At 36.7% G+C, this 15,353-nt stretch overlaps 1 protein-coding gene and 1 long non-coding RNA gene across 4 annotated transcripts in view; both read left to right on the forward strand.

Moving 5' to 3' along the window:
- CDKAL1 (CDK5 regulatory subunit associated protein 1 like 1) overlaps window positions 1-15,353 on the forward strand; it is a 386,114-nt gene that overhangs the window by 196,382 nt on the left and 174,379 nt on the right. The window lies entirely within an intron of this gene.
- LOC137479628 (uncharacterized) lies at window positions 9,645-14,847 on the forward strand. The gene is made up of 3 exons (XR_011002397.1): window positions 9,645-10,249; window positions 12,094-12,248; window positions 12,809-14,847. It is a non-coding gene; the product is annotated as an uncharacterized lncRNA (long non-coding RNA).

Raw genomic sequence — 15,353 nt, forward strand, 5'->3', positions numbered from 1 at the left:
ACTGTAAACTTTGAACAAAAAAAGTATTTATGGACTGCAAAGATATTCAAATTTATCAGCTTGACAAAAGCCAGTCAGTTTTGAACATTATTAAGCCCTTTATGTCACTTCTGGGAACCCCTGCAGAATGAAAGCATGAGCGATCCATTTTTTAGAATTAACTTGGTGGCAGTCCTTTATCAGATGAATGCATCAACATCTCATGGCCTGGTGGATATATTACCTCTGCAGCCTGTGACCTGAGAGGCTGTACAACTCTTGGATGTGCTGCTCTTAGTATACTTAAAATAGCTCTTTCGATTAGAGTACTGGAGTATTGTGTTTATCCCATTGATCTTACTAAGGTAGAATGTTTTGTAACACTCAAGGGAAACGAGGTTCAGGGTTTTTATTGTTCTGCTACCACATATATTATTTTTTCTCTCTCTTCAGGGTATGGGGTCCAAGATGATTCTTTTGATCTTCTCTTCTCTAACAGCAGCCACAAGACAGACACCATGTTTGCATGAATTAGACTTTTTAAATGGTTATTGGAGTTGATGATACTTTAATGTACAGGTGTCCGTCCACCACATATGCTTGCAGAAACTCTGGGATTCGATTTACCCACTTACCTTGTCTACATTGTTATGCTGTTGGTGATCATAACTTCAGAGACTGAGAACAATGTTGGCTTTTTTACTGCTCCCATAAGCTACCCTTAGAATTTAATTTTATTGCCTGATGTGGGCTTGGTGTTCAGTTAGCTTTTTCTCTTTCTTTCTGCCTGTTTCATACCTGGTGAGAAAGGCACAACTGCATTCTGTTTGGGAACTTAAACCAAGAATTATTTTGATTTGGGGGTTGGGGATGAGATTTTATTTTTTTAATCAGCATTTGAAATGTAAAAGGTTTTGACTTGTGCTGTTTTGGGGTTTGAATGTTTGTTTTTGGGTTTTTAAAGAAAGGTTTGCCAGTGAAGTGCTTACCACTGGGCAAGAAATATCTAAAGTGTTTCTGTCCTAAATTATGATAAGTTCAGTTTTGGACGGGGGGGACAGTGGGAAATAGAAGCCTGTTTTTTTTCAGACAAGACCTTCATTTGCAAGATTTTAGTATACATATTGTTTGTCTTTTAAATGCAGTTTCTACCTCAATCCTCTCTGCCATTCTTGCCTAGACAGACACATCTCTCTCTTGTGAAAAAGAGCTTATTTTGTCCTTGCAGGCGTAGGCCTCTGGAACTGTTTCTGTTGGCCTTGGTTTGTGATATGAGGTGGCAACTGTCAGTAGCAATGGCATTTCCAAGTTAAATGGAAGCTGCAGCTCTTGAACTCTGGGGATCTCTCTTCTCCTTCTCCATCCTCCAAAGTATACATGCTGTGTTTTTAAAGATCAAGATGAAGCCTTTAATTCTATAGCAGCTGATGAAAGAGCCAAGAAAAACAAGCAAACAAACAAACCAAATCAAAGCATAGCTTCAAAACATAGTTGATTCTGGCAAACTTCTAGATTGGACTATAGTGGCTTTCACTCATATTATTTGTATTCTCAGGACAAAATTAGCTGTTACACTGAAAACTTTCAGCATAATAATTTAACTTTTATACAGCAAGAGAAAGGAGATTTATTCTTGCCTAAAATCTGTAGGGTCATCACGAGTAAACTATCCATGACTGTGCAGCTTCTCTGTGTGACTGACAGCTCAATTGTTATAAATGCTTGGTGCCATTATTGAAAAACTTGCAATAAATTTGTTTATATTAGTTTGACAATGTATTTAAAATTTTCTGTCATCAGTAGAGTAATTATATGAGTAGTGCAGATAAAGCTTATGAAATGATCTGACAATAAGAAGTGAAACCATGTCCATCCACTAATGCAGAGAAAAAAGAACTGCAAAGGTGATGTTAAATGTGAAACATGGGGATCTCTTGCTTTTGAGCTGGATACGAAAACCTGATGAACTGCTGGGGTATGCTGTTCTTTAAGCCTGCTCTGAGCAAAAGAGCTCTGAGAGAAGTTATGATACCAAGTTAGTGGGAGGAAAGGTATGTATGGGAACAAGAAGGGGAATGGACAATGCTACAGGCATCATGAAGACAGAAGATGCTGAGTTTCTCCAGCCCTTGAGCAACGCATAAACTTGTACTCACTGGTTTTATTCTGGAATTCCGTACTGAGATATTTGATATTTTGGCAAAAAAGAAGGATAGATGTTATTTATGCCTGCTTGGTTTTCTGGATCTTGGCAATATGAAAAGTGCTTAGTTCACAATAAAACACACAATAAACTCTTTTAATTATGAATTACTGGTTTTAAATTGAATTGCATTTGCTGGATATATTTCTGTAATGAACAAGGAAAAGCTCTGTGCCTGAATAGATACAAAATGTGATTCTGTCTTCTCCTTATACTTCTTTTGAATAAGCAAATTTGAATAATTTTCAAATTCTTCTGTTGGTTTTCTGTTTTCCTGATAACCTTAACTTGACACCTGTCATGATGTCAAAACTGACTTCTGTACTTTAGAGTAACAGCTAATTTTTAAAAATTACACTAGCAATCAATTTTAATAATAGGTTTTAATTCATAACTCTCAAATTATAATATTTAAAGGTGTGTGGGACTCTTAGCATGCCAGAATTGCTTGTGTATTAGATGAAATTAATTTAATTCTGAACATGTTCCATATGAATGTAATGTAATTAGTTGAGAAGGATTAGTTAGTATATGTAAGTATGGAGAATGAGCAGTTTTAAACCAGAAGAGGGCAGCAATGATACAAAAAAAATAATTTTCGCTCAATTACCTTCCTTTTACTTTTTTGCCAGTAGGTCACATGTATGTGCTCTGCTAATTTCTTGGACAGACTATAAGATTAAAGCAGCTTGAAAAAAAGTCTATTAATACCATTGCAGTGGTTATTATTTCAGTTTTATTTCTTTGAACAGCTTCATCCTGCCAAAAGGTGTTAACTTGAAGAGTACATGTAGAGGACCTGCTGACTTCTTTTCTCTAAGAGATATTTCTAATATGAATTTTTTAATTATTATGTTTCTGTGGTGATTTCTGATTTTATTATGTTGGTCCTTAGACGATTTAGAATAAAATCTTTCATTTTCTACTTGTCACAATCATATTCATTTTAGGGAATTAAATGTCAAGCTTCATACTTTTTGATCTACATGTTGTAGGCAGTAAGCTATGCTGGCCAAATATGTGGTGTGGTACTTTTACAACTTTACTGTAATCAGAATGTGAGTGTATTACAGAAATGTATCAGAGTATATGAAACAGTATTAGGTACCTGTGTGTAGAGTGCGGCCATATTGAATGTGAGATAGTTCCTAGGTAGGCAGGACTAAAGTTTACTTGATTCTTTCTGATGATGCATTGGTTGTAGGAAAAAAATATTGTCTTCTTTTTAGAGTATGATCTAAGAGATAGTGCAAGGGGAGAGAAATAGTTTCAATTTCCATACATACGAGAAAGTAGTTCTGTTGAGGAAGGTGATGTCCTACATATTCTTATTATAGAGCAGAGCTACTCTTCAGCACTCAAAAGTGTTGATACAGTTTTGTGACTGAGGGTGAAGAGGAGATAGACAAACAAGTCTGCATTGCTTATTTTGGTGCTGAGAGAACATCTAAAGAATAAATGGAGCTATTTTTGTGGCATTAGCAATGTGTGGGTACTAAGGGTTATGGAAATGCACATCTTGTGTACAGTTAATTGATTGTGTGGAAATGTAAGGTTTGAACCTTCTTTTTTCCCAGCACTCCAGTGGTGATCCAGATGGGAAAGAAATAGCAAAAAACTCTTCAAGGGTCCACACTGTAGTCTGAGAGAATAAACTCAAATGTTCACATGCTACAAAAGAGCTGGAATACACAGAGAGTGTTGCTTCACTGTCTGGGGAAAACTTAGCATTTCATTTGTATTAGTTGCTTCTGTTCTGATTTTAGAAGCTGACTCATTGTCTGAACACACTAGAGGGCTTCTCCTAATATGTTAATTTTAAAACTAGTCTATGTAGTGATTGGTATCCTTAATGGTTTCCTGAATGTGGTACACATTGCATGCTAACATGCCATCATTTAATAGTGCCGTGCATCCAGGTTGCTATTGGGTATGACCACTGGAAAAAGAAGTACAAACTTACTCCTCCATTGTTTTGGTACATGTAATTATCTAAGCTGCTTCCTGGCTAGACTGTCTTAGTCCTGTGTCAGTCTTGACTAAGACATGACTAAGAGGAAATGTAGAAATCAAGAAATCTTTTAAGATGTTACAATGACAGCATTGTTTAAGAATCCTGACCTGTGTTGATTGTCACAATCATGCTTGTGATTACTTCTGGAGAATTTCTGGTTCCAGATTTCTTATGCAGACATGGCTGTAGAAGGCAGAAATATGTGCTAGTATGGCACAAAAACTCCTCCCAGTGGGCAGCCCCCCCCCCCCCCCCCCCCCGCAGGTACACGCCAAAAAGGAAATAATTTAATATTAACCATAATGTAGGCACAGTAAGACAAACTGGGCACTAATACAAGGAACTATTGAGTGGCTAAAGTCTTATATATTACTACATGCCAAAGGCATGAATTCTTTTAAAACTACCTATCCATGTGTCTTGCAGCTTTTAATTAAATCCTGCAAAATCACAGCAAGTCTTAAATGTTTCTACTGTTCTCTGAATTTTGCTATTCCATTTCAAGTAGTGGTTTTTTTTTTTTTGTTTTTGTTTTTTAGCACAAAGATGCAAGTTGGAGTTTTTGCCATTAAATGAACGTGTAAAGGAATGATAATGTTGGTAGACTTCATCTGATGCTGTGGATTTCAGTTTTAAAGATGCATTTGACTTTCGTGTGTAATTGAGCTTGTTTTCACTTGATGTGCATAAGTCTGTATGTTGCAGAGTTCTTCAAGCTTTTGTCAAACTGACAGAAAATGGCACAAGAAAACAGGATTTCAAACACAGTGAAAGTTATTTACCATGGTTTCATTTTTTAAAATGACATCATTTGTTCCAATGGAATTGCTTCCTGGCTTTTCTTAGTATGCTATGCACTTAGGTTACTTACCCAAGATGTGTAAGAATTAAGAACTAAAGCAGCCCAGTCTTCATTGACTGTAAAGATAAATAATCTTATTTAGACACCCAAATGAGATACTTGAAATAAATGTAAATCCATCCGTTTTCCCCAAAGTATTCAGAAAATTCCCTTGCAGAATTTATAGATGAAAATAAACATGACACTTTATAACATCTTGCCAGACTTCAAATAACACCTGAGGTGATGTCATGTTTTCCTACGTGGAAGCTGGGAGAATTTTATTTCCTAGAATCACTGCAGGGTTGAGGCTGAAGGCATCTCTTGACATTCTTTGGTCCCAACCTCCTGCTCAGGCCGGGACAGATTTTTAAAGGTCTTTCTTATGAAGGGATTTTTTCATCATTAGCTGGTTTAATCTAAGGCATGTTGTAGGTCTTTACCTGCAGTGTGCAGGCTGCAGAGCATGTTAGCTTGTTCAGTCAGAAGAGGTACCTGGTAAGATATACCTCCCCACATTCCTGGCCAATTGACTATTAGGAATATATAAATTCCTAATAATATTAGATAATTTGATATTATAAAGTGAGAGGAGTTTCTTTAGATTGTATTATGATATACTGTTAAGGAAAGAATATATGTTACTACTATGTAAATGCATAAAAGTAAACCAAATTTACATAATCTGATTTTTGGAAACTTCCTTTTTCTAATTGGATTATTGATTGCAATAATTCAGGTTTAATTGCAAGATTATTTTTGAATTTCTTTTCAAGTATTGTATTTCTTGTTTTCATGGTTTCCATATGAAATATTGTTGGACACTTGGAGCATCTTTTCCTGTTTTTGCTGCCGTAATGATAAACTGAAATTTATCATTTAAAGTACGCTGTGACAAATATATTCTGGTCCTATCAGCTGCTTTTAGTTACTTAGCCATTCAGAATTGTTCATGTAGTTGTTGGAACCATGCTGCTACTAATATATGTAATATAAGTCCTGAATCTTATATTAAATGCTTTAAAAAGTTGGATTGCGGATTTTGTATTATTATTGATTACACTGTTTGGACTAAGGTATGTACTTGAACAAGGTAAATTGTTCATATCTTTAACACCATGATGTAAAAGCTATCTCTCCTTGGGGTCTTAGTGGTTTTATATAAGGTTTGAGTTTTCTAATAGTAAAAGTCTTCCCATGTGCTTCAGTGAGTTTTATTTAATTTTTAGTGGTTTTGTGCTTCCATATGTTTTTTTCTTTTTTCTTTTAATAGCACCTGGAGATTTTTTTTTACTTTTGCCCTTCTGGAGGTATCAGTTATGGAATGATGTACTTGTGTCATTTGTGCTAGGGACTAGTTGAAATGGATGCATTTTATAATTAGTATATCTGGGAATTTGGTCAAATGCACTGAAGTGTGAGCTGGGTTTACTGTCTCTCCTTACCACTTTGAACAAATGTTTTTCAGGCAATATGTGCTGCTCAGCCTCTGGGTATAAGCAGTTACTGCTCCCTCTTCTTTGTCAAAGTGTTAAGGGTGAAACCTGACTTCTTTGTTTTAAACTCATCAGCTTTTTTCTTTTTTTCTTTTTTTTTTCCCCCTCTGGTGATGGAAGTGTGAGATACTAGATCAAAGGACCTCGTGTTCTCTTTCTTAATCTGGAGACACTTGCTCTGTGATTCCCCTGTAGAAAAGCAGAGGGCTTTGTTCATTTACCTGCTCAAGAAAAAAACTCATGGACTTTCAGGCAAACAAAATCGGTCAGAGCTGTAAGTGAAATAATTTAGTTCATTAAATGACATTCATGAAAACAACATCCTATGGAGCTGTATAAAAGTAGCACCTGTGGCCATCATGTCTGGTTTGGACTTTTGTTGTTGGTTTTAGTTTTTGTTTTCTTTTCCCCTCTTTTCTATGTTGCCTTAGTCCTGCTCCTTTGCAGTGTTTAGCCCTGGTTATTAATTTCTCAGTTTTGAGATATCCTCCACATTTCTGGTTTACTTGTGAAAGAGGAAGACAATCTTTCAGCTCTGTTCAGCAAGGACTCTTGACTATGGCTGGCTGGAAAATGGTTAAAAGTATTGTTGGCTGTAACATACCATTGCCAGTAATACTTCATGTAGCAAGAACTGCATGTGACAGACAGTGCATTAGAAGGGCACCAAAATGAGCACAACACAGTGATGATTAAACAGCTGGCTTGGAACGAGGAGTGGTGACATCTCCAACCCTCTCTCTGTTGCACCTAAATTATTATTATTTTTCCTTGAGAACTTGTTCCAAAAATTGTGCTCACTGTTCAATTTGGGCATGGTAAAGCAAAAAACCTTCTGTGGTTTTTAAGATCAAGCCAAAGGAAATGTTTGAGCACCAGCAGCTGGCTTTTCCTCCCCATAGCCAGAGTGATGATTCTCTGAGTGTGTTTTGGAGGAGGCAGTGAGAGGGCCGTGATGGGCTGGTAGTTCCTATGTGCTGATGTGTAGTGAGGAGCAGCCTCGTTCAGCTGGGTGTCACGGGCTGTTCCCCAGTCCCCAGTGAACCAAGGGCAGGGTGAGCCCCAGGAGCTGCTGCCAGGAGCCTGCGGAGGTGCCGGGTGCTGCCCGGCGGCCCGAGCAGGGCTGGGGGCGGCAGGTGCTGCAGGGCTCTGTGCCCCTTTTGTCCCGCACCTGCCGCACACCAGGTAAGTATAAACAGCTGTCGGATGTAAACCGGGATTAGCCGGTAGGTGGGCCTGGCCCTGACCCAAATATCTGCTTTTTTTGTTCCCCTCCCCCCGGTGTGCAGCTTGGTTTTATTGGCTGATTTGAACCACAGTTCAGAGAGCATACAGGCCGTGAGGGAGAAGGGGGCTGGCAGTGCCCACTCGGGCTGGGAGCGTTCCCTCTGAGGCACGCGGCAGGGCTTGGAGCTGGAGCCCGCATGCTTTGCAGGGTTGCCAGGCACTGTGCTTGCCCACAGGTAGCTGGAAGTTGCACCACCACGTTGAAGTTTTCAGATAAGCAGCCAGCCAGTTGTTTAACTTAGAAAACATTAACTTCTTTGTATGGCTTGTGGCAGTGTAGCAATAGGTGGAAAGGGAAGGAGAATAGAATACAAGGCAATATTGCTTTATTGTTTCTATAAAGGACTGTGATTGCTTTGTTATCAATACTGAATGATGGAAAGAGACTTTCTTGCTGTTACCCTTCCCTTATGAAACAGAAGTACATTAATGATAAACAGTTACAGTGGAAAAATATATCACTGCAGTATGTGTACTAAGCATAGGAAATACCACTGTAGGTCAGTTCCATGGCATAGTAAATGTTTACTTTCAAAAGGCATCCACTTTTTACTACTTCTTTCTTAATGCATAGTTGTGTAAAAAGTGTTTGTATATCAATAGTACTGTTTAGGGAAGAGTCAAACGTAGACAGCCAGTAAACCACAGGAGAATTCATTATGCTTCAGTTTAATGAACTTTATAATTTTAATGTCTTTGTCATTGGGACTTTGTAGGTTTTTGCACATCATTCGTATGTTAAAGGAGCTATAGGTGTAATTAACTATTTTAAGAGTAAATTTAGAATAAATTCAAAGCAAACTGTGTCTTTCTTGAGCTTCTTTCTGAGACCACTGCGAACAGAGAATTTTAAAGAAGTGGGCAGTGAATGGCCTGGATGATTAAACCTACCTGGTGCATTTGTCACTGTCTCCTTCAGAATATGAATAACATATGAGGGAGACTATGATTCTGGGTAGAGTAAATGCTAGTGGCAGATAGATGCAAGGGCACAGAGCAGTAATCTGGAAAACTAGTTATTGATAGTTATCCTGAATGTTGGAACAAAAGTTCTTTAAATAAGAATATGGACCTATTAAAATGCTGACACTGCTGAAATATGGTTGAAACTTAGTGAAAATTTGATTTGGTACCACAGTATCTATTTAGTAGCTCAGCAGGTTGGAAAAGAGTGCTGTAGTTACTATCAAAATTGGTAGTGTCATTTGTAGGCCTGTTAGAAATAGGTCTGAAAAATCAGTATAGAGTAAAAATGGTTTAGGACATTGGAGGAATTCAAACAGATAAAAAGAAGCAATTGTTCTTACACTGAATTTTACTCTAGGGGACAGTCATGGTGGGGCGAGTGCCTAGAGGACCTTGAAATAAAATCCAGAAAGGGAGGAATCAGAAAGTTAAACTTCTCATTTGGGGTTATGTTGTCAGTCTGAGTGAAAAAAGAAGGAGGAACTGGTTCAGCTTCAATTTGGTTTTTATTAGCATAAAGGCAGGTGCATGTCTTGATAGGGTGTACTATCTGAGAGAAATAAAAAAAGGGAGTTTTTAATGCCGTGAAGCTACATATATGCAGGCACAGAAAATGCTTAATTTACAAAGTGTAAAATAATAAACAGATTCTAAGGCAGTTAAAATTACTTCTTAGGAAAATCATTAAACAGTTTTAAAAAGCAAAAGAAAGGAAAACCCAATGACTGGATATTCACAAGAAGTATCAGAATAGCAGTTGCAGACTGATGTCTCTTCTTAAGTGTGAATTCAGTATGACATAAGGCTATTTCTGGCCCTTCTCTCTTTACCTGCAAGGGCCACCTGGAAGTAGCCACCTGGAAATAGCCAGGATAGTTCAATCTCCTGACCTGTTCAGTTCTTAGTGCATTGTCTGGAACTACTGGTCCAGTGCTAGATCATTTAATCATAAATAAACACTTTTTAGATGCCCTTTAAATGCTTTTAACACTAATTGCAGCTTTGGTCACAGGTTCTAAGTGCCTTATTTAGAAGTCCTCGAATTCTGGAATTCAGAAGAAAGTGAAACTTTATTAAAAGGCAGCAGTCTTTTAATAGTGCTTTCTTTCATAGTGCTGTCCTGTAACCTTTTGGTCTCTTTCTGTGTAAAAGAAAAGTACACTGATAAGTGCAGCTAGTGAGAAAATAACTTATGTTTTTGTTTCAGAGTTTCTGCTTAAGGGATATCTGTTTTACTCAACACAGTTGAATGATCCAGTTTTTGTTGGGTTTACATTTGCAAGGAAAAACCTTAATTTTCCTTACATTTATGAAGAAATGCACTTTGGCTCTGTCTGGGTGTATTGGTTCCTCAAAATGAATTGAACCAAAATGTTCTGTAACAGTGGACATTTCACATATTCGGAGTGTGAAAACAAGCAGTTGTCTGGCAATATAAGGTAGCAGAAACATCTAAAATGACGGTAATGGTATTTTATCACACCTCATTCTGTATAGATTATTGGCATTAAAGTTTGAAAATTAAAATGCATTTTAGGCAACTCCCTGTGCTGTGTAAATTGACAGGGTTTATTGTGACCAGGCTTGTGACTTGTTCATAAATTTTGTGATCTGTTATGTCCTGTTGCTTTAAAAAGAACTGTATATTGAAATGTAGAAATGTAATATATTCAAGCACTTGCAGGTGCAATAAATACATGTGATGCCAAAAGCAAGTAACTTGTACATTTGAGAGGAAGACAGTTGCTTTCAAATACAGTAGTAAGACTGATTATGGTGCCATGTGCTTACTTGAATTGTTTCTTTTCAGGCATCTGCTCCCTTACTGAAAATGTGTTTTTGAACACCTGCAGAGCACAACCATTTCCCACTTCCTTCCCACATAATGGAGTTGTATTTGCTAATGGTTCAGAATCCAGCACACCCCCAGGGAGAAGGGGAAGGCACGTTTTGTTTTTTATCACAGTGAGCTCTGCTGTGTCAAGGAGCCTACTGTGATAATCTCCCTGTGCAAATGCTAAAACTCATTGTGAGGTGTTTGTTAGGGGTGGCTGCAGGGCTTAGCATCTAAAACAATCCATTTGTAGGTGCAAATTTATTTTATCCAAACTTTAAAATTTATTAAAGCTACCCAAGGATCATGCACACTGTCTATCATAAACAACAAGGAATTGTTTGAATGTATGCTGGAGTACCAAATGTCCTAAAACCTGAAGAGTTAAATAAGCTCTGTGGTAGAAAGCATAGCTGACTCTATGAAGAGTTGATGTTTGTAACTACTAGAAGATAAATGGGAGAGCAACTCTTTTTCTATTTGTCTTAGGCAGCAGACATGTAGATAGGTTCTACTGCTCATAGAGTTGTATGAGTAACTGGTGTAGGTCAGATGGCAGAAAATTTACTTGTTTGGTTTGTAGCATGCTGACATTGAAATTGTTGGTGGTTGAGGGTGCTATGGAGCTATTAGCATATTTTTTTATGGTTTCTTGCTTTTTTTGTTTTATTTTTCTTGTTTGCTATCCTTGAACCTTAAATTTAAGAATGTGGTTTCACTGGAAGTTGTTTGCGGTTGTTTCTGCTGGTCTTGACAGGCTATCAAGTCATTATGTCCTCAGGTTGTCATATGACAAGATGTTTATTAATACTGTTTACTGGCAACTAATGGTTTTGAGCAAGAGAATATAGAAGCAAGTTTGTAGGACTTATGTTGATCATCAATTTTGTATAATAGAGTAGGCTTTGTACTGGCTCATAGTTTTTCAGTGTACTATTTTGAATCTCCAGAGACAGTTTATCCTTACCTGCCTTTTAGTTTTAAAGGTTTAATTGTCTCCTTTGGACTGATGTTACAATTCCTTGTCAGGCCTATGCTCGCATGGTTAAAAACAAACAAAAAACCTTATGTATCTTTAGCTGCGCCAAAACCCCCAAACCTGTCCATACAAACATAAAAATGTAATTTTAATAGAAACAGCAATAAAAAGCTTCAGTATAAACCACTCAGTTCTGCATGATCTTCTTAGGAGTGTCTGACTCTAGTGTAGTTATTACAGTAAATCATAATTGTATCATTGTTACCTTGAAATACTTAATTTTAGCTAACATTGACCTATTAAGTATAAGAAAAGCACAGTATATGCAATATATAGCTCTTTCCATTTTCCAGGATTTTAAGCTTCATAAAATTCACGTTAGGCTTTAGCATTAAATGTGTTGATTTAATATTTCTGTTTACATAAGAAGGGGTTTTCACATTTATAACTGAGGTGTTGATCTACATGTCACTATCTTTGTGTTGGTTTTATAGATACATTAGCTTTGCATGTGTGAGAACTGCTAGAACTTCACTGTAGCATAGGCAGATACAGGATTCAGACTGTCCTCTTGCAGATGAACCTAAATTGAATTAACTTGAGTCTGCCTTGGACTGACTTCTCGCAAAGGAAAATTACAGCTTATGAGGTAACTGATATTTATCTGAGTCCTGGCAGAACACATAGATTTTCGACTGCATGTACATTTATACTGCATAGACAGATGAGTTTCTTTGGGTTTTATTGTTGTTGTTGTTTTTCAGCATTTTAATTAGTGTCATTTCCATAGGAGGTATATATTGATAATTTGTAAATTCTTAGAATTGGAGATACTGTAAAATTTACTTCCAGCATTCTCTCCCAGTTCAAAGTAGTAAAGTCTTGGTTTTTGGGAAGTAATTAGTATTTTGGTAAGAACATAGGGAACTTGTGACATTGTATCTGTTGCTATTTTGTGGCAATAAGCTGCTCAAACTGGTCTCCGTGACTGCTTATTGCAGGATTGTTTTTTTCATGTGTTTCAGATTCTCCTTAGTAGGCAAGAGTTTCATAAGCCCACCTCTTTCTTTCTATTTTCCTGTGCAGTCGTACAGGATTTTTGCAGCGGTACATAATGCACGGTAATTGTACTGCTGTCCAGCTTGTTGTTATTGCACTTTAAATTTACAATTTTCACAAGCATTTTTCATTCTAAATTTTCCTTTTCAGGTAAATTTTCTGAGTAGCAAAAGGAGGGATTCTGCTGGGGTCCTGTGAGTCTGCTGAAGATTCTTAGGCTCAGGAGTACATCTCCTGCCCCTTCTGAATTCTACAGGGCTTTTTTTTAAGTTTGAAGAACTTCAGCAAGAGCTTATGAGATTGTGCTGCTGGCTGTGGAGCTCTCTGAGTAATTCTGTGGGCTTCTCCTTCAAGCATAAAGGACTTACTAAATTTTTTCTGTATTTTTTTCTTTTCTGTACTTTTCTGTTTCCATCTGTGTAAAATGTCTTATGTGGAGCTGATAATTATTTGGCCAACTAGAAGTGAAAATACTTGAGGGATAAGTATAAAATGCTTCTTCACACAGATCTGCTGAGCTGTTAGATTTTCTGAAACAAGTTTTTCTATAATTCTTCCATATTTGCATTTGTAAACTGTAGCAGACTTTAATCTCATTCAGTAACAACTTGCTTTAACAACAGATATTGACATGCTACTTTTAATATTGTTTCTGCCACTTACGTTGGTCATAACTCCTTTAATCAGAGTTGGGCTGTTGAACAATATTAGCTCTTGGTATGGAGGGTCAGCAGTTTCAAAAAAACTCTGGTAAGGCCAATATATTGATGGTATATGGGATTCCTTTCTCCCTGCTGAACCTGAACATTTGCCCTCAGCCTTGTGGGCCTGTGTTTCCTCTGTCAGAATGGAAGAGGGGGAAATCAATAAAACTGGTTGTTCTTGTCCATATTCACCATCATCTGAGCTTTAAGCAGTTTGTATCTTAGTTCGGATAGGCAAGAAAAAAAATTATGTCATTGGATTTGTAACTATAACAACATTATTCATTACCTTTCAGGCCTCCGTTATTTACTTACACCATTTTTGCACCTTCAGTGAAATCAGCCTAGCTGAGTGTCTAGTAACAAGCAAATATTTAAGTATGTGACCTGTAAAGGCATTTAGATTACTATTCATGTGCAAATGCTTTTAAATTTCATTGAAGATTATGTAATTGAATACACTTCTAGATCAGTTATTGCACAGGAATGACAGGCTTTTTTAACAGTCACACAATAAAAGTCTTTTCCATATAGAAGAAAAATATTTATGCTAAGATTAAATCTTGTCAAAATATGGTCTCAAAACACATTTAATACCAATATATTGGGACTTCAATGGCCATATATTTCAAATAGTGTGAAATTTTATTCAATATTGAGTCATTAACCATTTCCTGGTTTAATTAACTTGGATTTTTATTTGCCAAACCTTAGAAAAGGAAAGAAACTTTTATGATAAAAATGTTTCATTTGCCTTTTTATATAAAAAGAAATTCTTATGTATATCTGCCTGAATTCCAGTGTTAGGCAAATGAACTTTTGTAAATTCAAGAGTTAATTTCATGTCTTGGTTTGTTTTTCTGAGAGGGAGAGTGTCTTATGAGGTGCTTTAAATACTTGATGGGCAATAGTAGTGCTAACAGATTTTGAAAAGTGGTTTCTGCATGAACTCAATTTTTACTCTCCCAGTCTGTTACCCATTTACTTCACTGCCTTCAATATGATACAGATAGAGTAACAATAACTGGATTTCTAGCTATTTCTTAACATTCATAGGCTTAACACACTGAGGTTTGGTCTCCCAGTTCACTGTAGGCATACAAAAATTCAGAACCAGTTTTTTTAGACTTGACTTCTTACTCTAAAATTCTGCTAATCACCTAATTTGTGTAAAAATCTTCAGGGAAAGTCTTGACTTTTGTTACAAAATTCAGAATTTGCCCCTCACTTCCAGGCCCTATGCATCTGACTTGTGTTTCTGATCAGTTGTTTTTAATGATCATTTGTGCGTTCCAGAAGTGGGTGCTGACATTGCAGGTGTCTCCTCAACAGGGTATTCTCTCTTTAGAAGACTGTGGCCAGTTTCTCACTAAAATGTAGCAGTTGTATTCTCATGCTGCTAAGAAATTGCTGTGTTATATTCTGCTTTTCAGCTTCGAAAAAAACTTTCAGGAGAAGTCTATTTTCTTTGTAGAGAATATAGACTTATTTAAATTATATATAGAGTGTGTGTGTGTGTGTGTGTGTGTGTGTGTTTTTCTTTTCCTGAGTGAAATGGTCACTTAATCCCAGAAGATTTTTTTTTTCCCTGGGAAGTAATTAATTACTGAAGGCAAACTCATACAATAGAAGCTATTTTGAAATCTTAGTTATAGTGTTGATTATATTCAATTTACAGGCTTCTGGACATGACAAAATGATGTCTGTAGGTTTTTTAGACACTGAAAATTAGATCTATAATTAGTCTGTTAGTGTCGTTATTAAGACATTATTTCCTTTTTCTTATTGATCAATGATAAAAGCAGAAATTTCTTCTTTCAAATGAAATTATGATTATAATATTTGTGATCCAGCATTTTTAATGTTAATTTGTCATTTGGTGTCACTGGAAACAAACGATTTTCGTTGGAGATTATTTTCTGGATAGGACTGGAAAGTGTGGCTTTGTGCTTTATTATTTTTATAGGGTGGAGAAGTTTTCCTGGTCTGTT

This window comes from Anomalospiza imberbis, chromosome 1 (genome assembly GCF_031753505.1).
Source record: "Anomalospiza imberbis isolate Cuckoo-Finch-1a 21T00152 chromosome 1, ASM3175350v1, whole genome shotgun sequence".
In the NCBI taxonomy this organism is placed as follows: domain Eukaryota; kingdom Metazoa; phylum Chordata; class Aves; order Passeriformes; family Viduidae; genus Anomalospiza; species Anomalospiza imberbis.